The sequence below is a fragment of the Salvelinus alpinus genome, chromosome 12 (genome assembly GCF_045679555.1).
Source record: "Salvelinus alpinus chromosome 12, SLU_Salpinus.1, whole genome shotgun sequence".
NCBI classification, from domain to species: domain Eukaryota; kingdom Metazoa; phylum Chordata; class Actinopteri; order Salmoniformes; family Salmonidae; genus Salvelinus; species Salvelinus alpinus.
This window is the reverse complement of record NC_092097.1, coordinates 10,129,103-10,154,257: the sequence shown is the minus strand read 5'-3', so window position 1 is coordinate 10,154,257 and position 25,155 is coordinate 10,129,103.

Sequence of the window (25,155 nt, the reverse complement as noted above, 5' to 3'; positions counted from 1 at the left end):
TCCTTTCTCTGTCTCTATCTTCTCTATTCAGTTTATGTCCATTCCTTTCTCTGTCTCTATCCTCTCTACCCAGTTTATGTCCATTCCTTTCTCAATGTCTCTACCCTCTTTACCCAGTTTATGTCCATTCCTTTCTCTGTCTCTATCTTCTTTCTCTGTCTCTATCTTCTCTATCCAGTTTATGTCCATTCCTTTCTCTGTCTCTATCTTCTCTATCCAGTTTATCTCCATTCCTTTCTCTGTCTCTATCTTCTTTCTCTGTCTCTATCTTCTCTACCCAGTTTATGTCCATTCCTTTCTCTGTCTCTATCCTCTCTACCCAGTATATCCAATTCCCTCCCTATATTACTATTCTGTTCAAAGTCATTTTTTACTTTTCATAAGACCTTTCTCTCTGTTCGGTATGTCATCAGATGAGTTAAACACAGTATAGACTTCCATAATTACATTACACTGTCTGGGGATGGAACCCATATCACCCTCGTAGAACACATCCAGGACTAACCAGCATAGAGCAAATAGCTTAAAATGTCACAAAGAATAATGGGAAAAAGGTCTCCAACACTGCATGTGTTCACACGATATGATTGCATGCAAGTAGGGATGAACAAGCTGCCGCACAACAAAACACTTTAGGCATTTATAATTAAAAGCCTTATGACATCATATTGGAACAGACAACGAGCCGTAGAATTCATTAGATCTCTACGCAACTAGCTTTGATAAGATTATCTCATTTGAATGTATCATTTAAGAATAATTCGGTCAACAAAGCAAACAATAGGCTCGGTGTCTTCATGCTCCTCATTTTTCACTTCACATGAAAGACCCGGAGACTCTCACGCTTAAAAAAAACATTGCCAAGACATCTGTTGCTGGAATTACAAACCAGTTGTAAAAAGATCCTATTATCTCGACAAAGTTGTCTGGAGACTGTATGGCGCATCAAGTACATTTTAATAAGTCTTTTTTTTTTCCTTCTTCTGGGGTTGGGATCAGTGGCTTAGTTCTCAATCTAATTAAGTGTGGCTGCTATGTTGTCAGAATGATGTCACAAGCGCCCGTGGTTCTTCTCAGTGAATCCCAAAGGAAAGTCAGTGCCTGTTATCTCTGTCCTCTTTCCCATCCTCTCTCCTCTTTGTAACGTGTGCGTCGTAAACCAAGCCCTCACGAAAAACACTACATCCACAACATACCCCACCATGGGGTTGGGATTGGTTTGATGGAGGTGTCATTAGTGGAATCGCCACTGGTTCAGCTCACTTGGTTGTGAATCCCACTAACCCTTTTAACACTTACCTTCGTCCACTGTTCGCCCATTAGATTAGCTGACAATCACAGCTATTCATCCCTGACCACTACATTCAATGTCCCACCAAAGAACAATCAAGTTCTCAACAAGAAGCCAACAATTTAGGCGGATACAATTGACTGCGCAAGCACTTGAACCACGTTACATCATTCTGAGAAGTTATGAGAGGCTTTTTAGTGAATATATCAATTGAGTTACTGACAGTGGGTTGGCGCGTAATCTCCTCCTAATGTCTTTACAGTCCATCACAGAGGACAGAATGTCCCTCCCCATAATTATACATCGCATCACTTACAAACACTGACACTGGTGCTTACTAATGACGTGGAAATGACCAGTAGCCTCAGCTCTACAACTAGTCCTGCCAGTGGTTGTCAGCCAAGGTACACAAACCCACCACACCCTCACGTTAAGCCGTGTACAGTGTGAACACACCACTGTTCTGTGTCCTTGTACTCTGCAATAAAACACCCCCTGACAGTACTCTCCTTCCAATGCGGTGTGCTTGTGTGTGCTTGTGTGTGCGTGTGTGTGCGTGTGCGTGCGTGTGTGTGTGCGTGTGTGTGTGTGTGTGTGTGTGTGTGTGTGTGTGTGTGTGTGTGTGTGTGTGTGTGTGTGTGTGTGTGTGTGTGTGTGTGTGTGTGTGTGTGTGTGTGTGTGTGTGTGTGTGTGTGTGTGTGTGTGTGTGTGTGTGTGTGTGTGTGGGAGTTGTAGTTCGGACCATGTCAGCCTTTTCGGGATGATCTCCAATTCCAAAGAGGGAGAGAAAGAGGGTTGATCAGTATCAGGAAAGTCAGCAGCTGTCACACAAAAGCTAACAATTGAATATGCATCAGTGATAGTACATAAGATCATACTGTATGTTGTCTACATTGAAGAACAGACAATTTTGAACTATTCATTCTCTGTCTCTCTCTCTCTCTCTCTCTCTCTCTCTCTCTCTCTCTCTCTCTCTCTGCATTGCTTAATCAACATTTTATTTCGTTTATAATACGGAACAAAAAAATAAATACAACATGTGTTGGTCACATGTTTCATGAGCTGAAATCAAAGATCCCAGAAATGTTCCGTACGCACAAAAAGCTTTACTCTCAAACTCACTTTTAGTGAGCGTTTCTCCTTTGCCAAGATAATCCATCCACCTGACAGGTGTGGCATATCAAGAAGCTGATTAAACAGCATGATCGTTAGGCCACTGTGCAGTTTTGTCACACAACACAATGCCACAGATGTCTCAAGTTTTGAGGGAGCGTGCAATTGGCATATTGACTGCAGGAATGTCCACCAGAGCTGTTGTCAGATAATTTAATGTTAATTTCTCTACCATAAGCCGCATCCAACGTCGTTTTAGCAAATTTGGCAGTACCTTCAACCAGCCTCACAACCGCAAACCACGTGTAACCATGCCAGCCCAGGACCTCTACATCCGGCTTCTTCACCTGCGGGATCGTCTGAGACCAGCTACTCGGACAGCTGATGAAACTGTGGCTTTGCACAACTGAAGAATTTCTGCACAAACTGTCAGAAACCGTCTCAGGGAAGCTCATCTGGGTGCTTGTCTTTATTCACCAGGGTCTTGACCTGACTGCAGTTCGGCGTCGTAACTGACTTCAGTGGGCAAATGGTCAACCTCGATGGCCACTGGCACGCTGGAGAAGTGTAGATGGATAGACAAGGGTAGATGGAAGACAGCGTGTATGGTGGCGTGTGGGAGAGCAGTTTTCTGATGTCAATGTTGTGAACAGAGTGTCCCATGGCGGTGGTGGTATGATATAGGAAGGCATAAGCTACGGACAACGAACACGATTGCATTTTATCGATGGAAATTGTAATGCACAGAGATACCGTGACGAGATCCTGAGGCCCGTTGTCATGCCATTCATCCACCTCCATCACCTCATGTTTCAGCATAATAATAATGCACGGCCCCATGTAATGATAATGCACGGCCCCATGTCACAAGGATCTGAGCAAAATTCATGGAAGCTGAAAATATACCAGTTCTTCCATAGCCTGCATTCTAACCAGAGCATGTTTGGGATGCTCTGGATCAACGTATATGTCAGCGTGTTCCAGTTCCCGCCAATATCCAGCAACTTCGCACTTCGGACAACATTCCACAATCCAGCCTGATCAACTTTATGCAAAGGAGATGTGTCGCACTGCACGAGGCAAGATACTGACTGGTTTTCTAATCCACTCCCCTACCTGTTTAAAAATATATCTGTGACCAACAGATGCATATCTTTATTCCCAGTCATGTGAAATCTATAGATGTATTTCAATTGACTGATTTCCTTATATCATCTTTAACTCAGTAACTCAGACATTGTTGCATGTTTCAGTTATATTTTTGTTCAGTGTAGATGTGTGACAGTAGTTGCACAATCTCAGAGTTGGACACGTTTCTAATATGAACAAACAGGACAAAGTTTGTTCAGCCAAAGCTGAGACGCTGCAGTGGTGGCGGAGGAATTCCTCTGGGCTTGTCAGGGATGTTGGCCTGGGCACAGAGAGAGGACGTTAGGACATGTAGTCTAAAACAAAGATGACAGTCTCATCTGTTGAATAAATACTCTCACCTCTACAAGCCCCTGACTTCTGTCTCTTGAATAAATATACAGCCCTGCTGCACCACGTAGGAGGGTGTGTGTGCCAGCTAATGAGGATGTTAAAGTTCTGGCTAAAGGTGACATGCTAATTTTCAATCAGACAAATGAGCTGCTAATGACAGTTAACGTTAAACGCTGATGCTGAACACGGATGCTGAATGCTGATGCTGAACGTGTTGCTGGCATGGCAGCCCATAGAGCTGCTGACTGATGAGCTGATGTGCGGTTTGACACCTCCCCAGCCGTGCCCAAATCTCACTAACACTTCTCTCCCTTTCACATGTACGCTTACATGTATCCCTGTATGAGTGCAAGCACACACATGCATAAACACTTGCTTTCTCTGTCTTTGTCAGACACACACACACACACACACACACACACACACACACACACACACACACACACACACACACACACACACACACACACACACACACACACACACACACACACACACACACACACACACACACACACACACACAGCAAATTATCCCGTGTTAAATCAACACTAGTGTTCTTTTTAACACTGGACCAGTGTGTATATGGGTCCACACTTTTGAGTGTTAAATAAAAACTGTGCTTAGTGTGGATGCTGTTACACTTTGTCAGTGTTAGGGAATGAACACTTTCAGTGTTACGCAATAACTCATATAGTATTTTTAACACTAGGAAGTGTATATAGTTTGCACCAATGTTGTTATGCAATAACAACTCATATTGTATTTTTAACCATTACACCACGAGGTCCATATCACTTGACAAGGTCAAGCGGTGTTGAATTAAAGACATTACTTTATTGCCACATGCCTTTATGTAAGCATTTAAAAATACTTCAGAACTGGCAGCAGACAGTTAATATAACCATAGACACTTCCACTCACGGGTGGCCAAAAATAACGAATCAACCCCCTAAAGTCGATGTCCGTGCAACGCGGAAATCTATTTTGAATAATAAAAAAATCCCCATAAAAATCTGCCAATTTAAACTAGAGATACATTTTTTTTTTTGCATTGGATGCATCTCAATCCACCACACTTCTACATCTGCGGTGAAAGGTGACAGAGCTAGAGCGTTGTTTGTCAGACCACGGCACATCCTGAAAATCACTCTTCTCACAAAATCATCTGTAGCGTCCGAAAGGTTTGGCCTACAAACTGTTATGACCTCTTTATGGAAAGATGAAACTCTCACGAACACGATGGTGTTCTATTTCGCTTGAGGAACTCAGTGGGATATCCTTCCGCTTGGCGTGCCACGGGTGTGACGCGCGGGTGTGATGCGCTTGCCTCCACCCCTATAAATACCTGGGTGCATAGCATCACTTCCTCCTTTCTTCCCTCAGCTACTCAGGGGAGCGAGAAGTGGATGTAGAAGACTACATGGGTGTGTTTTTCGTTGAGTGTGTAGAGTAATCTCCATTTTGGGCAAAGCTTGCTCCTCCAAGTAGTGCTCTGCATTGTTTTGTTGTCTGTAAACAAAATTCTGACAGGTCGACACTGTGCAATGAAGAAAGGTGAATGTGTTGGGCCAACCTGTTCACACTTAGCCTACCAGCTAATTGCTCTACCTGTTGCTTGTTAGCTTCAGCTGGATGCTAGCCTCTTCTCACTGGAGTTTGAGGCTGGGTACCGCGCCTACCCAGGCTAGGGGAGACTGTGTGTTATCTAGCTCTAGCTAAACGCTGTTGCTCTCCAGAAGTAGGATGGGTGATCACTGACACGCACCTTAAAGTCCAGACTTCACATCCTAGCTAGCATACTCTCTTACTGGCTCGAGCTGTAGCTGTTGCCAGAGTGAGATTCAGAGCTCGCTCGCTTCACTAATCTCACAATAGTTGGCCAGTCGGTTCTCTCTACTCACACCTAGTCTGTTACTTTGTCAGTTGAGTTTGGCTCCTCACATCCATACCTTTTGGGGATTTTGAGTTGATTTTCATGAATATATTCTGATATCCATAGAATATATTATTACTTATTACTCACATATTGCCCTGAGAACAGAACTACTTTTATACTTACTCCTGGTATAGTATTAAAGGGGTGTTATACAGATTATCTGGTCTATAAGATATTGTCTGTATTTCTGCTTCTGTCTAGACAGGGAGAAGATTATCCATGCCATACTACTGTGATATAGGCAATGCTGGCTTGGCTTTGGCTGATGCCCACATCACCTGTATGATGTGCCTAGGCTTAGAGCATGCCATTCAGGCTGTGGATTCCCCCTTCAGCTGCATGTATTGTGCTACTCTCGGCCCACGCCTATGTAAAGCACGATAAGCTACGATGATGGAGACAAATGCTAGAGGCCCCGGGAGTGGTCTCAAGCATAAACAACCCTCCTCAGCGGCGGGCCCGCCAAGCAGTCCAAGGAGGACAGGGTCCCTACTCTGGATGAGTTGGAGGCCCAGGCAGCCTCTCTGTCTTTGCAGCTCCACTCTCTCAGCCCAACAGGATCCGTTGTAGACTTAAGACAGGAACCATAGCTCAGAGAGGGCTGAGAGTGAAGTGCCCTGTTCATCAGTTGATGTGCAGGAGCTCCTATATAGGATTCTGAAAGCTCTGGATATTAATCCAGACCCTAACAGCAGCCCGGGCAGAGTGTACATTCCTCTGGTGCCCCAAGTTCTCTAATGAACTGCGTCAATCTTGGGCTAAGGTGAACTCAAGGTTCAGTGCAAGCCAGTGCAAGCCTTGGACCCTCATGGCTGCTCCCGAGGAGTAGTGACTGGACCAGCACCCCGTCATGGACCCCATTGTTGCGGCCATGGTCCTCCCAGACAAGGAGATCATTGGTAGGTCCCACCGCTGTCCTCTGGGACCTCATCGGGCTTCTGACAACCATTTAAACAACACCTTCCTGACCTTGGCCATGGTGGCTCGCTTCATGAATGCGACCACTCTGCTGCAGGCACACCAGCACGGTCTGATAGCTCGCCTGTCCTTTGATGGTGACCAGACGGCTGAAATGACTCAGGTGTCCACACTCATCTCCGTCTTAAATGCTGAGATGCTAATGGAAAAGCCCTGTCTACAGTCATCTCATCATGCAGACAACTTTGACTCTCACAGGCAAAGATGTCCGCCTCTGTGAAGAAACCCTTTATGGAGCTCCCCATCTCCCCAGGCCAAGTTTCTGGTCCTGGTGTGGCCGCCATTTTGGACCAAACGGCGAAGCTGCGTGAGGACAGAAAGACCCTTCAGTCTTTAATTGGTTCTCTTGCCCCACGTTACCCTACTCAGAGAACATTGCAGTCTAGACCTAAACTCTCTCTTGCCTTGACAGGCTGCTTGGGCCCTCCTCCAAATCAGCCCTGATCATCCACGTCAACAGGCTCCGGGTCAGTGGTGCCATTACAGCCCAGGCCAGTGGTTCACCACTGTCGACCTAAAAGATGCCTACTTCCATGTACCGATCCACCCGGCCCACAGGAAGTTCCTGTGCTTTGTATTCAATGACATAGCGGACAAGTACCAAGTGTTACCTTTTGGCCTCTCCCTGGCACCAAGAACATACACAAAAGACATGGTTGCCGCTCTAGCACCATTAACATCACAAAGGATGACTGTACTAAATTGCCTAGACGATTGGGTAATCCACGCTCAGTCACAAGAACAGGCAGCAGTAGACACGACATCACTCCTGAGCTAGGCCTCAGGTTGAACATGCAAAAAATCCAACTGGTCCCCACACAAACTGTAATGTTCGTGGGCATGCGGACTGACTCATCTCTAATGAAGGCTCACCTCATCAAAGAGCAGTCCAGAAAATTGTAGTTCACCTCAATCCTTTTGTCCAAGACTGGAAGGTGACTGTTCTTCAGTGTCAGAGACTGATGGGTCTCCTCTCCGCAGCCTCTCTTTTAACCCCATTGGGCCTTCTACACTTGAGACACCTAGGGGTTCAATGCTCAGGGTTTACATCCCAAGGAACACAGGTATTGTTGACTGACTGTGCCCAAGGAATGCATCCGAGCACTGGCAAGATGGCAATCCCTGAAATTCCTTTCAGGCAGGATACGCCTGGGCAGAGTCCAACAAAGGGAACTGGTTCAAACAGACACCTCCTTGAAAGGCTGGGGAGCAGTAATGAGGGGGAGGGCACATCAACATGCTGGAGTTGAGAGCAGTCTGACTAGCTCTGCTCAATCCTGAACAATGCAGCGGACCTACCGTCCAGGGAAGGCTCTCCGGAAGGGGACTGGCGACTATATCCCTGAATGATGAGTCACATGTGGGGATTCTTTGGGAACACAGTAATGGATCTGTTTCCCTCAGAGAAGTGCCCCCCCGGGCCACTTGGCCTAGATGCCCTGGCCCACGAATGGCCGAGGAAGAGGCTATACGCCTTCTCCCCGATCCCGCTGATTCTAGCAACTCCGGAAAGAATCAGGGAAGAGGGCCACCAGGTCCTTCTGACTGGTTCAGCACAATACTGTCACTCCTAGCAGGAACAGCATGGGAACTACATCGGAGGCGGGACCTATTGTCACAGGCGGAGGGCACATTGTGGCATCAGAATCCCTCCTTCCTGCAGCTGTGGCCTGGCCGCTGAACTGCGAAAATGGTCTGGTTTAGATCTTGAGTTCATCACATCACCACTCTGTGGCCTAATCCTGCCTTCCTCCCAAAGGTCCTGCCCCCAGGACACGTGAACAGGGAAATACTGCTAACAGCCTTGTCCACCTCCATGCCCCCTGGGGCTCATGATGTTGATGTATGTGCTCTGTGTCCTGTGAGATCCCTAAATGCGTACGTGGACCGGACTCAGGCAATCCATCGCTCTGATCAGCTATTTGTGTGCTTTGGAGATAGAGTACAGGGTAAGCCTCTCTCAAAACAACGGTTTCACATTGGATTGTAGACACTATCCTGCAAGCATATAGCCTAGCTGGCTATAGCCTAGCCCTCCCAACAGTATTCTGTGATTGGGACGGGTGCTGCATCGAACACCTATGGTGATGTGTTGCTCTAGGCTGTACCCTACAGGAACCAATTTACTCTGGTATTGTCATCCCATTTAGTGACTAGCATAGTCCCTCAAGCGAAATAGAACAAAGGTTACTCACAGTTCTATGAGCTAGGGACTATGCTAGTACAGATGTCAGTACCCTTGTAGCCTCGGGAAGAGTCTCGAGGAAGTGATGCTACGCATCCAGGTATTTATAGGGGGTGGGGGCACGAGCATCACAACCGTGGCACGGAAATACTTTGATATTAATATCTCGGCAGCATAGTTCCTAGCTCATAGAACCGTGGTTCTGTAAGTAACCTTCATTCTTCGTTTTGCTCTACGGCCCCCACAAGCGTCTCTGTACTCGTCTGAAGTCGGTACAGCTGATCTGCCAACTTCTGTCTGTAGCGTCCGAACAGTTTGGGCTACACACTAATATGAACCCTCTGTGGAAAGGTGAGACTCTCACGTACATGTCGGTTGTTTTGCTCTAGGACACCTACAAGTCTCACAAGACTCGTCTGAAGGTCCACCTGTACCAGTTGAAAAAATTAATGGAGGTATATATGGAGACTGTTTAGTGCTAAAAAATAAGGGGTTAAATACGTGTAAAAAAATCCTGATCTTTCTTATATCTTTGCGATATAGGACAGACATTTCAGAACAAAAGTCATTTAGATTTTTGGTGGGGATTATCTGTTGTTCCATGTAGTGAATCTCTTATATTCAATGCGTTTGTATGGACTAATAGCAGGAAGGCCCAAAATATATTTTTGTCTAAGAATTTTTTTATATATTGTTTTATACTTCAAGGGGTCTTTAAATTCAAAATCAAATAGCTCAATGATCCTTGGTATGACCTTCTTAAAACAATTCCATATAGCTAAGTAGAACCCCTCCCCCAGCTTAGACAGGGCTTAGACGCTTATGGGTTAAAAGCCACGTCCCCACTAAGCCTCGCATCCAATATAATTTACCAGTGTGCCTTTTCAAATGAAATGTAGAGTTACCACCGATGACTGTATTTGTTAGTGACAGAGACATGGTTGTTGAATTCATTCATTTTCAGTCAAGTGGACTACAGTATCTACTGTAGGTGAATGTTATCACCACAATTAAACTGTTCATGACAATACATGACGTATATTATAAGGCCTTACTTTGATGGCCAAGTTTGACCTAACACAGTGGTGTTAGGAACCTCCTGGTTTGCAGGCCACATCAGGCGTGCAAGTCACATTATGATGTGCAAAGTGATGTGTGATTTCTGTTGGAATCCAGACAGAATTAGGATGGCAAACAGTTTTTTTCAACTGCAACCTGCATTCAAAACGACTACAGGATTAGGGATGTTGATAAAGGAGACTACCTAAACCATTTAAGTAATGGGTGCAATAAATCTAACTAACTGATTGGATTAGTTTAGAAAAATATGTAGCGTAAGATGAATGAATCAATGTACATGCAAAATCACAGATATTAAAAACAATCCTAAAAGAAATCTAGCTGCAGTAGGGTGTGGTTCGATGGGAATGTTTTACTCTCCACAGAGTAAAACTGGCACAATCACACTCTTATGCTCAACACTGGTTATTAACACCAACACTGGGGTTATTTTACACCACTGAGTGTTAATTTCACACATAGAGAGTTAATTTAACTCCTGAATCAACACCCCATCCCCAAACATACAACCTACAACCTGACCCTACACAGCCTACTTAGACACAGGCAGTAGTGCTGACATTGGCAATACAGAACAGTGTTTCTCAACCATTTCTGTACCTGTGACTGATGAGACATGGTCCTCCTCCTCTTTTTTAACCAGCTCGTGTTTAAAACAAGGCCGTAGCTACAGACCTGACCTTGTCATGTTCTTTAGTCTGCTGACTGAAAGATCTGGAGCTTCCCGAAAATTCTGCACATGTGCGGATCACTTTCTGCATGTGAATATTATCTACTTTACACTCAGAGAACAGGCTACTCAGGCGAATGGTGCTCGTTTAATGAAGTTAAATCAAGCTGAATCAATGTCTACAAGATCTCACATAATGATCACAGTATTCTACATAAAATAACCAAATGTAATAGCATAACCTTACTATAAGACAAAAACACCACCGCATTAAATCATGAATGATAATTCTTCCAATTTTACCCAAAGTTACCAACCATTTGATCTCAATCAGTTTCGTAGTGATCTTGAGACCATTATGTGATCTTGCAGACATTCATTCAGCTTGATCTAACTTTGATCAAACTTCGGCCAGAGTAGCCTGTTCTCTCTGCATAAAGTAGAGAATATATGCATGCTTAGAATGTGATCCGCACATGTGCAGAAGCGTTGGGAGCTCCGGATCTTTTAGTTAAGTTTGCAGAGTAAAGATTCCGAAAATGTTGGATCCGCAGTCACCCCTTTAAAACAAATAAAATATGTAAAAACACTGTGGCCCCATCCGATGATACCCCCGGACAGGGCCAAACAGGAAGGATATAACCCCACCCACTCTGCCAAAGCACAGCCCCCACACCACTAGAGGGATATCTTCAACCACCAACTTACAATCCTGAGACAAGGCCGAGTATAGCCCACAAAGATCTCCACCACAGCACAAACCAAGGGGGGGCGCCAACCCAGACAGGAAGATCACGTCAGTAACTCAACCCACTCAAGTGACGCACCCCTCCTAGGGACGGCATGAAAGAGCACCAGTAAGCCAGTGACTCAGCCCCTGTAATAGGGTTAGGGGCAGAGAATCCCAGTGGAGAGAGGGAAACCGGCCAGGCAGAGACAGCAAGGGCGGTTCGTTGCTCCAGAGCCTTTCCGTTCACCTTCACACTCCTGGGCCAGACTACACTCAATCATATGACCTACTGAAGAGATAAGAGATAATGCGTCTCTCACATGGGTAGGCAGACCATTCCATAAAAATGGAGATCTATAGGAGAAAGCCCTGCCTCCCGCTGTTTGCTTAGAAATTCTAGGGACAATTAGGAGGCCTGCGTCTTGTGACCGTAGCGTACGTGTAGGTATGTACGGCAGGGCCAAACAGGAAGGATATAACCCCACCCACTCTGCCAAAGCACAGCCCCCACACCACTAGAGGGATATCTTCAACCACCAACTTACAATCCTGAGACAAGGCCGAGTATAGCCCACAAAGATCTCCACCACAGCACAAACCAAGGGGGGGCGCCAACCCAGACAGGAAGATCACGTCAGTAACTCAACCCACTCAAGTGACGCACCCCTCCTAGGGACGGCATGAAAGAGCACCAGTAAGCCAGTGACTCAGCCCCTGTAATAGGGTTAGGGGCAGAGAATCCCAGTGGAGAGAGGGAAACCGGCCAGGCAGAGACAGCAAGGGCGGTTCGTTGCTCCAGAGCCTTTCCGTTCACCTTCACACTCCTGGGCCAGACTACACTCAATCATATGACCTACTGAAGAGATAAGAGATAATGCGTCTCTCACATGGGTAGGCAGACCATTCCATAAAAATGGAGATCTATAGGAGAAAGCCCTGCCTCCCGCTGTTTGCTTAGAAATTCTAGGGACAATTAGGAGGCCTGCGTCTTGTGACCGTAGCGTACGTGTAGGTATGTACGGCAGGGCCAAACAGGAAGGATATAACCCCACCCACTCTGCCAAAGCACAGCCCCCACACCACTAGAGGGATATCTTCAACCACCAACTTACAATCCTGAGACAAGGCCGAGTATAGCCCACAAAGATCTCCACCACAGCACAAACCAAGGGGGGGCGCCAACCCAGACAGGAAGATCACGTCAGTAACTCAACCCACTCAAGTGACGCACCCCTCCTAGGGACGGCATGAAAGAGCACCAGTAAGCCAGTGACTCAGCCCCTGTAATAGGGTTAGGGGCAGAGAATCCCAGTGGAGAGAGGGAAACCGGCCAGGCAGAGACAGCAAGGGCGGTTCGTTGCTCCAGAGCCTTTCCGTTCACCTTCACACTCCTGGGCCAGACTACACTCAATCATATGACCTACTGAAGAGATAAGAGATAATGCGTCTCTCACATGGGTAGGCAGACCATTCCATAAAAATGGAGATCTATAGGAGAAAGCCCTGCCTCCCGCTGTTTGCTTAGAAATTCTAGGGACAATTAGGAGGCCTGCGTCTTGTGACCGTAGCGTACGTGTAGGTATGTACGGCAGGACCAACTCGGAAAGATAGGTAGGAGCAAGCCCATGTAACGCTTTATAGGTTAACAGTAAAACCTTGAAAACCTTATAACTCACCACTATAACTGTGTCTCTGTCTGGAGATACAACTCACCACTATAACTGTGTCTCTGTCTGGAGATACAACTCACCACTATAACTGTGCCTCTGTCCGGAGATACAACTCACCACTATAACTGTGTCTCTGTCTGGAGATATAACTCACCACTATAACTGTGTCTCTGTCTGGAGATACAACTCACCACTATAACTGTGTCTCTGTCTGGAGATACAACTCACCACTATAACTGTTCCTCTGTCTGGAGATACAAAATCATCAAATCAAGTTTATTTTATATAGCCCTTCGTACATCAGCTAATATCTCGAAGTGCTGTACAGACACCCAGCCTAAAACCCCAAACAGCAAGCAATGCAGGTGTAGAAGCACGGTGGCTAGGAAAAACTCCCTAGAAAGGCCAAAACCTAGGAAGAAACCTAGAGAGGAACCAGGCTATGAGGGGTGGCCAGTCCTCTTCTGGCTGTGCTGGGTGGAGATTATAACAGAACTATGCCAAGATGTTCAAAATGTTCATAAGTGACAAGCATGGTCAAATAATAATCATGAATAATTTTCAGTTGGCTTTTCATAGCCGATCATCAAGAGTTGAAAATATCAGGTCCGGGACAGGTGGCGGTTCCATAACCGCAGGCAGAACAGCTGAAACTGGAATAGCAGCAAGGCCAGGTGGACTGGGGACAGCAAGGAGCCATCACGCCCGGCAGCCCCGACGCACGGTCCCAGGGCTCAGGTCCTCCGAGAGAGAGAAAGAGAGAGAGAAGGAGAGAATTAGAGAGAGCCAAGATTTTCAAAATGTTCATAAATGACAAGCATGGTCAAATAATAATCAGGAATAAATGTCAGTTGGCTTTTCATAGCCGATCATTAAGAATTGAAAACAGCAGGTCTGGGACAGGTAGGGGTTCCATAACCGCAGGCAGAACAGTTGAAACTGGAATAGCAGCAGGGCCAGGCGGACTGGGGACAGCAAGGAGTCATCATGCCCGGTTTGCCGTGACGTATGGTCCTAGGGCTCAGGTTCTGCGAGAGAGAGAAAGAAAGAGAGAACGAGAGAATTAGAGAGAGCATACTTAAATTCACACAGGACACTGGATAAGATAGGAGAAGTACTCCAGGTATAACCAACTGACCCTAGCCCCCCGACACATAAACTACTGCAGCATAAATACTGGAGGCTGAGACAGGAGGGGTCAGGAGACACTGTGGCCCCATCCGATGATACCCCCGGACAGGGCCAAACAGGAAGGATATAACCCCACCCACTCTGCCAAAGCACAGCCCCCACACCACTAGAGGGATATCTTCAACCACCAACTTACAATCCTGAGACAAGGCCGAGTATAGCCCACAAAGATCTCCACCACAGCACAAACCAAGGGGGGGCGCCAACCCAGACAGGAAGATCACGTCAGTAACTCAACCCACTCAAGTGACGCACCCCTCCTAGGGACGGCATGAAAGAGCACCAGTAAGCCAGTGACTCAGCCCCTGTAATAGGGTTAGGGGCAGAGAATCCCAGTGGAGAGAGGGAAACCGGCCAGGCAGAGACAGCAAGGGCGGTTCGTTGCTCCAGAGCCTTTCCGTTCACCTTCACACTCCTGGGCCAGACTACACTCAATCATATGACCTACTGAAGAGATAAGAGATAATGCGTCTCTCACATGGGTAGGCAGACCATTCCATAAAAATGGAGATCTATAGGAGAAAGCCCTGCCTCCCGCTGTTTGCTTAGAAATTCTAGGGACAATTAGGAGGCCTGCGTCTTGTGACCGTAGCGTACGTGTAGGTATGTACGGCAGGGCCAAACAGGAAGGATATAACCCCACCCACTCTGCCAAAGCACAGCCCCCACACCACTAGAGGGATATCTTCAACCACCAACTTACAATCCTGAGACAAGGCCGAGTATAGCCCACAAAGATCTCCACCACAGCACAAACCAAGGGGGGGCGCCAACCCAGACAGGAAGATCACGTCAGTAACTCAACCCACTCAAGTGACGCACCCCTCCTAGGGACGGCATGAAAGAGCACCAGTAAGCCAGTGACTCAGCCCCTGTAATAGGGTTAGGGGCAGAGAATCCCAGTGGAGAGAGGGAAACCGGCCAGGCAGAGACAGCAAGGGCGGTTCGTTGCTCCAGAGCCTTTCCGTTCACCTTCACACTCCTGGGCCAGACTACACTCAATCATATGACCTACTGAAGAGATAAGAGATAATGCGTCTCTCACATGGGTAGGCAGACCATTCCATAAAAATGGAGATCTATAGGAGAAAGCCCTGCCTCCCGCTGTTTGCTTAGAAATTCTAGGGACAATTAGGAGGCCTGCGTCTTGTGACCGTAGCGTACGTGTAGGTATGTACGGCAGGGCCAAACAGGAAGGATATAACCCCACCCACTCTGCCAAAGCACAGCCCCCACACCACTAGAGGGATATCTTCAACCACCAACTTACAATCCTGAGACAAGGCCGAGTATAGCCCACAAAGATCTCCACCACAGCACAAACCAAGGGGGGGCGCCAACCCAGACAGGAAGATCACGTCAGTAACTCAACCCACTCAAGTGACGCACCCCTCCTAGGGACGGCATGAAAGAACACCAGTAAGCCAGTGACTCAGCCCCTGTAATAGGGTTAGGGGCAGAGAATCCCAGTGGAGAGAGGGAAACCGGCCAGGCAGAGACAGCAAGGGCGGTTCGTTGCTCCAGAGCCTTTCCGTTCACCTTCACACTCCTGGGCCAGACTACACTCAATCATATGACCTACTGAAGAGATAAGAGATAATGCGTCTCTCACATGGGTAGGCAGACCATTCCATAAAAATGGAGATCTATAGGAGAAAGCCCTGCCTCCCGCTGTTTGCTTAGAAATTCTAGGGACAATTAGGAGGCCTGCGTCTTGTGACCGTAGCGTACGTGTAGGTATGTACGGCAGGACCAACTCGGAAAGATAGGTAGGAGCAAGCCCATGTAACGCTTTATAGGTTAACAGTAAAACCTTGAAAACCTTATAACTCACCACTATAACTGTGTCTCTGTCTGGAGATACAACTCACCACTATAACTGTGTCTCTGTCTGGAGATACAACTCACCACTATAACTGTGCCTCTGTCCGGAGATACAACTCACCACTATAACTGTGTCTTTGTCCGGAGATACAACTCACCACTATAACTGTGTCTCTGTCTGGAGATATAACTCACCACTATAACTGTGTCTCTGTCTGGAGATACAACTCACCACTATAACTGTGTCTCTGTCTGGAGATACAACTCACCACTATAACTGTTCCTCTGTCTGGAGATACAAAATCATCAAATCAAGTTTATTTTATATAGCCCTTCGTACATCAGCTAATATCTCGAAGTGCTGTACAGACACCCAGCCTAAAACCCCAAACAGCAAGCAATGCAGGTGTAGAAGCACGGTGGCTAGGAAAAACTCCCTAGAAAGGCCAAAACCTAGGAAGAAACCTAGAGAGGAACCAGGCTATGAGGGGTGGCCAGTCCTCTTCTGGCTGTGCTGGGTGGAGATTATAACAGAACTATGCCAAGATGTTCAAAATGTTCATAAGTGACAAGCATGGTCAAATAATAATCATGAATAATTTTCAGTTGGCTTTTCATAGCCGATCATCAAGAGTTGAAAATATCAGGTCCGGGACAGGTGGCGGTTCCATAACCGCAGGCAGAACAGCTGAAACTGGAATAGCAGCAAGGCCAGGTGGACTGGGGACAGCAAGGAGCCATCACGCCCGGCAGCCCCGACGCACGGTCCCAGGGCTCAGGTCCTCCGAGAGAGAGAAAGAGAGAGAGAAGGAGAGAATTAGAGAGAGCCAAGATTTTCAAAATGTTCATAAATGACAAGCATGGTCAAATAATAATCAGGAATAAATGTCAGTTGGCTTTTCATAGCCGATCATTAAGAATTGAAAACAGCAGGTCTGGGACAGGTAGGGGTTCCATAACCGCAGGCAGAACAGTTGAAACTGGAATAGCAGCAGGGCCAGGCGGACTGGGGACAGCAAGGAGTCATCATGCCCGGTTTGCCGTGACGTATGGTCCTAGGGCTCAGGTTCTGCGAGAGAGAGAAAGAAAGAGAGAACGAGAGAATTAGAGAGAGCATACTTAAATTCACACAGGACACTGGATAAGATAGGAGAAGTACTCCAGGTATAACCAACTGACCCTAGCCCCCCGACACATAAACTACTGCAGCATAAATACTGGAGGCTGAGACAGGAGGGGTCAGGAGACACTGTGGCCCCATCCGATGATACCCCCGGACAGGGCCAAACAGGAAGGATATAACCCCACCCACTCTGCCAAAGCACAGCCCCCACACCACTAGAGGGATATCTTCAACCACCAACTTACAATCCTGAGACAAGGCCGAGTATAGCCCACAAAGATCTCCACCACAGCACAAACCAAGGGGGGGCGCCAACCCAGACAGGAAGATCACGTCAGTAACTCAACCCACTCAAGTGACGCACCCCTCCTAGGGACGGCATGAAAGAGCACCAGTAAGCCAGTGACTCAGCCCCTGTAATAGGGTTAGGGGCAGAGAATCCCAGTGGAGAGAGGGGAACCGGCCAGGCAGAGACAGCAAGGGCGGTTCGTTGCTCCAGAGCCTTTCCGTTCACCTTCACACTCCTGGGCCAGACTACACTCAATCATATGACCTACTGAAGAGATAAGAGATAATGCGTCTCTCACATGGGTAGGCAGACTATTCCATAAAAATGGAGATCTATAGGAGAAAGCCCTGCCTCCCGCTGTTTGCTTAGAAATTCTAGGGACAATTAGGAGGCCTGCGTCTTGTGACCGTAGCGTACGTGTAGGTATGTACGGCAGGACCAACTCGGAAAGATAGGTAGGAGCAAGCCCATGTAACGCTTTATAGGTTAACAGTAAAACCTTGAAAACCTTATAACTCACCACTATAACTGTGTCTCTGTCTGGAGATACAACTCACCACTATAACTGTGTCTCTGTCTGGAGATACAACTCACCACTATAACTGTGCCTCTGTCCGGAGATACAACTCACCACTATAACTGTGTCTCTGTCCGGAGATACAACTCACCACTATAACTGTGTCTCTGTCCGGAGATACAACTCACCACTATAACTGTGTCTCTGTCCGGAGATACAACTCACCACTATAACTGTGTGTCTGTCCGGAGATACAACTCACCACTATAACTGTGTCTCTGTCTGGAGATACAACTCACCACTATAACTGTGTCTCTGTCTGGAGATACAACTCACCACTATAACTGTGTCTCTGTCTGGAGATACAACTCACCACTATAACTGTGTCTCTGTCTGGAGATACAACTCACCACTATAACTGTGTCTCTGTCTGGAGATACAACTCACCACTATAACTGTGTCTCTGTCTGGAGATACAACTCACCACTATAACTGTTCCTCTGGAGATACAACTCACCACTATAACTGTTCCTCTGTCTGGAGATACAACTCACCACTATAACTGTGTCTCTGTCCGGAGATACAACTCACCACTATAACTGTGTCTCTGTCCGGAGATACAACTCACCACTATAACTGTTCCTCTGTCTGGAGATACAACTCATCACTATAACTGTTCCTCTGTCTGGGGATACAACTCACCACTATAACTGTTCCTTTGGAGATACAACTCACCACTATAACTGTTCCTCTGTCTGGAGATACAACTCACCACTATAACTGTTCCTCTGGAGATACAACTCACCACTATAACTGTTCCTCTGTCCGGAGATACAACTCACCACTATAACTGTTCCTCTGTCTGGAGATACAACTCACCACTATAACTGTCCCTCTGGAGATACAACTCACCACTATAACTGTGTCTCTGTCCGGAGATAAAACTCACCACTATAACTGTGTCTCTGTCCGGAGATACAACTCACCACTATAACTGTTCCTCTGTCTGGAGATACAACTCATCACTATAACTGTTCCTCTGTCTGGAGATACAACTCACCACTATAACTGTTCCTCTGGAGATACAACTCACCACTATAACTGTTCCTCTGGAGATACAACTCACCACTATAACTGTTCCTCTGTCTGGAGATACAACTCACCACTATAACTGTTCCTCTGTCTGGAGATACAACTCACCACTATAACTGTTCCTCTGTCTGGAGATACAACTCACCACTATAACTGTGTCTCTGTCTGGAGATACAACTCACCACTATAACTGTGCCTCTGTCTGGAGATACAACTCATCACTATAACTGTTCCTCTGTCTGGAGATACAACTCACCACTATAACTGTGTCTCTGTCTGGAGATACAACTCACCACTATAACTGTGTCTCTGTCTGGAGATACAACTCACCACTATAACTGTGTCTCTGTCCGGAGATACAACTCACCACTATAACTGTGTCTCTGTCTGGAGATACAACTCACCACTATAACTGTGCCTCTGTCTGGAGATACAACTCACCACTATAACTGTGTCTCTGTCTGGAGATACAACTCACCACTATAACTGTGTGTCTGTCCGGAGATACAACTCACCACTATAACTGTGTCTCTGTCTGGAGATACAACTCACCACTATAACTGTGTCTCTGTCTGGAGATACAACTCACCACTATAACTGTGTCTCTGTCCGGAGATACAACTCACCACTATAACTGTCCCTCTGGAGATACAACTCACCACTATAACTGTGTCTCTGTCTGGAGATACAACTCACCACTATAACTATGTCTCTGTCTGGAGATACAACTCACCACTATAACTGTGCCTCTGTCTGGAGATACAACTCACCAATATAACTGTGTCTCTGTCTGGAGATACAACTCACCACTATAACTGTTCCTCTGTCTGGAGATACAACTCACCACTATAACTGTGTCTCTGTCTGGAGATACAACTCACCACTATAACTGTGCCTCTGTCTGGAGATACAACTCACCACTATAACTGTTCCTCTGTCTGGAGATACAACTCATCACTATAACTGTTCCTCTGTCTGGAGATACAACTCACCACTATAACTGTTCCTCTGGAGATACAACTCACCACTATAACTGTTCCTCTGGAGATACAACTCACCACTATAACTGTTCCTCTGTCTGGAGATACAACTCACCACTATAACTGTTCCTCTGGAGATAAAACTCACCACTATAACTGTTCCTCTGGAGATACAACTCACCACTATAACTGTTCCTCTGGAGATACAACTCACCACTATAACTGTTCCTCTGTCTGGAGATACAACTCACCACTATAACTGTGTCTCTGTCTGGAGATACAACTCACCACTATAACTGTTCCTCTGTCTGGAGATACAACTCACCACTATAACTGTTCCTCTGTCTGGAGATACAACTCACCACTATAACTGTGTCTCTGTCCGGAGATACAACTCACCACTATAACTGTTCCTCTGTCTGGAGATACAACTCACCACTATAACTGTGTCTCTGTCCGGAGATACAACTCACCACTATAACTGTGTCTCTGTCTGGAGATACAACTCACCACTATAACTGTGTCTCTGTCTGGAGATACAACTCACCACTATAACTGTGTGTCTGTCCGGAGATACAACTCACCACTATAACTGTGTCTCTGTCTGGAGATACAACTCACCACTATAACTGTGTCTCTGTCTGGAGATACAACTCACCACTATAACTGTGTCTCTGTCCGGAGATACAACTCACCACTATAACTGTGTCTCTGTTCGGAGATACAACTCACCACTATAACTGTGTCTCTGTCTGGAGATACAACTCACCACTATAACTATGTCTCTGTCTGGAGATACAACTCACCACTATAACTGTGCCTCTGTCTGGAGATACAACTCACCAATATAACTGTGTCTCTGTCTGGAGATACAACTCACCACTATAACTGTTCCTCTGTCTGGAGATACAACTCACCACTATAACTGTGTCTCTGTCTGGAGATACAACTCACCACTATAACTGTGCCTCTGTCTGGAGATACAACTCACCACTATAACTGTTCCTCTGTCTGGAGATACAACTCATCACTATAACTGTTCCTCTGTCTGGAGATACAACTCACCACTATAACTGTTCCTCTGGAGATACAACTCACCACTATAACTGTTCCTCTGGAGATACAACTCACCACTATAACTGTTCCTCTGTCTGGAGATACAACTCACCACTATAACTGTTCCTCTGGAGATAAAACTCACCACTATAACTGTTCCTCTGGAGATACAACTCACCACTATAACTGTTCCTCTGGAGATACAACTCACCACTATAACTGTTCCTCTGTCTGGAGATACAACTCACCACTATAACTGTGTCTCTGTCTGGAGATACAACTCACCACTATAACTGTTCCTCTGTCTGGAGATACAACTCACCACTATAACTGTTCCTCTGTCTGGAGATACAACTCACCACTATAACTGTGTCTCTGTCCGGAGATACAACTCACCACTATAACTGTTCCTCTGTCTGGAGATACAACTCACCACTATAACTGTGTCTCTGTCCGGAGATACAACTCACCACTATAACTGTGTCTCTGTCTGGAGATACAACTCACCACTATAACTGTGTCTCTGTCCGGAGATACAACTCACCACTATAACTGTGCCTCTGTCTGGAGATACAACTCATCACTATAACTGTTCCTCTGTCTGGAGATACAACTCACCACTATAACTGTGTCTCTGTCTGGAGATACAACTCACCACTATAACTGTGTCTCTGTCTGGAGATACAACTCACCACTATAACTGTGTCTCTGTCCGGAGATACAACTCACCACTATAACTGTGTCTCTGTCTGGAGATACAACTCACCACTATAACTGTGCCTCTGTCTGGAGATACAACTCACCACTATAACTGTGTCTCTGTCTGGAGATACAACTCACCACTATAACTGTGTGTCTGTCCGGAGATACAACTCACCACTATAACTGTGTCTCTGTCTGGAGATACAACTCACCACTATAACTGTGTCTCTGTCTGGAGATACAACTCACCACTATAACTGTGTCTCTGTCCGGAGATACAACTCACCACTATAACTGTCCCTCTGGAGATACAACTCACCACTATAACTGTGTCTCTGTCTGGAGATACAACTCACCACTATAACTGTGTCTCTGTCTGGAGATACAACTCACCACTATAACTGTGCCTCTGTCTGGAGATACAACTCACCACTAAAACTGTTCCTCTGTCTGGAGATACAACTCATCACTATAACTGTTCCTCTGTCTGGAGATACAACTCACCACTATAACTGTGTCTCTGTCTGGAGATACAACTCACCACTATAACTGTGCCTCTGTCTGGAGATACAACTCACCACTATAACTGTTCCTCTGTCTGGAGATACAACTCATCACTATAACTGTTCCTCTGTCTGGAGATACAACTCACCACTATAACTGTTCCTCTGGAGATACAACTCACCACTATAACTGTTCCTCTGGAGATACAACTCACCACTATAACTGTTCCTCTGTCTGGAGATACAACTCACCACTATAACTGTTCCTCTGTCTGGAGATACAACTCACCACTATAACTGTGTCTCTGTCCGGAGATACAACTCACCACTATAACTGTTCCTCTGTCTGGAGATACAACTCACCACTATAACTGTGTCTCTGTCCGGAGATACAACTCACCACTATAACTGTGTCTCTGTCTGGAGATACAACTCACCACTATAACTGTGTCTCTGTCCGGAGATACAACTCACCACTATAACTGTTCCTCTGTCTGGAGATACAACTCATCACTATAACTGTGTCTCTGTCTGGAGATACAACTCACCACTATAACTGTGTCTCTGTCCGGAGATACAACTCACCACTATAACTGTGTCTCTGTCCGGAGATACAACTCACCACTATAACTGTGTCTCTGTCTGGAGATACAACTCACCACTATAACTGTGTCTCTGTCTGGAGATACAACTCACCACTATAACTGTGCCTCTGTCTGGAGATACAACTCACCACTATAACTGTTCCTCTGTCTGGAGATACAACTCACCACTATAACTGTGTCTCTGTCTGGAGATACAACTCACCACTATAACTGTGTCTCTGTCTGGAGATACAACTCACCACTATAACTGTGTCTCTGTCTGGAGATACAACTCACCACTATAACTGTGCCTCTGTCCGGAGATACAACTCACCACTATAACTGTGTCTCTGTCCGGAGATACAACTCACCACTATAACTGTGTCTCTGTCTGGAGATACAACTCACCACTATAACTGTGTCTCTGTCTGGAGATACAACTCACCACTATAACTGTGCCTCTGTCTGGAGATACAACTCACCACTATAACTGTGTCTCTGTCTGGAGATACAACTCACCACTATAACTGTGTCTCTGTCTGGAGATACAACTCACCACTATAACTGTGCCTCTGTCTGGAGATACAACTCACCACTATAACTGTGTCTCTGTCTGGAGATACAACTCACCACTATAACTGGGCCTCTGCTCTAACCATTTGGTTTGCCTCCCTGTTGTGCTGTCTATCTGTCTCAGCATCTTCTCTGTTGTCACTCTTTGCCTCTTCTTGTTCTCTGTCTGTTTGTCTGCCTGTCTGGCTTGTGTTTTATAAAAGGCAAGCTTACAGCTTAGGCTAGATTGCAAATGAGTGCCTATCATATGTGTTCCCCTGAATCAACACCTATCCTAAGTGTTAATTACTATTACAGGGCTCCAGAGTAACATTTTCCCCTGGTTCCACTAACTTTTTATAGTTGGTGGCACCAGAAATCATGAGTAATCATCTTATAAAGCCATTCATAGTGCTTTATTATTCTTGGTACCATTTGAAAGGAAACACTTTAAAGTTTGTGGAAATGTGAATGGAATGTAGGAGAATAACACAATAGATCTGGTAAAAGATAATACAAAGATAAAACCATCTGTTCTTTTGTATTTTTTTGTACCATCATCTTTGAAATGCAAGAGAAAGGCCATAACGTATTTTTCCAGCCCAGGTTCAATTTAGATTTTGGCCAATAGATGGCAGCAGTGTATGTGCAAAGTTTTAGACTGGTCCAATGAACCATTGCATTTCTGTTCAAAATGCTGTATCAAGACTGCCCAAATGTGCCTAATTTGTTTATTAGTAAATAAACTACTGAGGTATGCGAGGAAAACGTCTTCATCTAACAGGTCCAAGCAGGAATGCACATTTTGGGTTTAAAATATAGGACTTGAGTGTTCACAAGAGTATAAATGACACAATTGTGTGTGAGATAGGACAAATATAAGGACCAACCCATTAATTAAAAAAAAAATAGAATAGCTAACGGTACATATAATTGTCACGTTCCTGACCTGTTTTCTGTTTTGTATGTGTTTAGTTGGTCAGGACGTGAGCTGGGTGGGAATTCTATGTTGTGTGTCTAGTTTGTCTGTTTCTATGTCCAGCCTAATATGGTTCTCAATCAGAGGCAGATGGTAATGGTTGTCCCTGATTGAGAATCATATATAGGAGGCTTGTTTTGTGTTGGGATTTTGTGGGTGTTTGTTTCCTGTCTCTGTGTTTGTGTTCTGCACCAGATAGGTCTGTATCGGTTTTCACGGTTTGTTATTTTGTTTGTTGTTTGTAGTGTTCACTTGTTCGTTATTAAACATGTTGAACACTAGCCGCGCTGCATTTTGGTCCTCTCATTCACCCTTGGAAGAAGACCGTTACAGAAACACCCACCAAACCCGGACCAAGCAGCGTGGCAACAGGCAACGGCGGCAGCAGCAGCAGCAGCGGGAGCTAGCAAGGCAGAGTGGCTGGAAGCCCGAGAGGCTCCCCCAAAAATTTCTTGGGGGGGGGCACACGGGGAGTATGGCTGGGTCAAGTGGGAGATTTGAGCCAGTTCCCCGTGCTTACCAGAAGGAGCAGTGGGCTAAATTGAGGTACGAGTCGGAGAATGTGGAGGAGTTATTGGACAGATTGGATCTGCCAGAGCCGCCAACCAGACAGGATCTGCCAGAG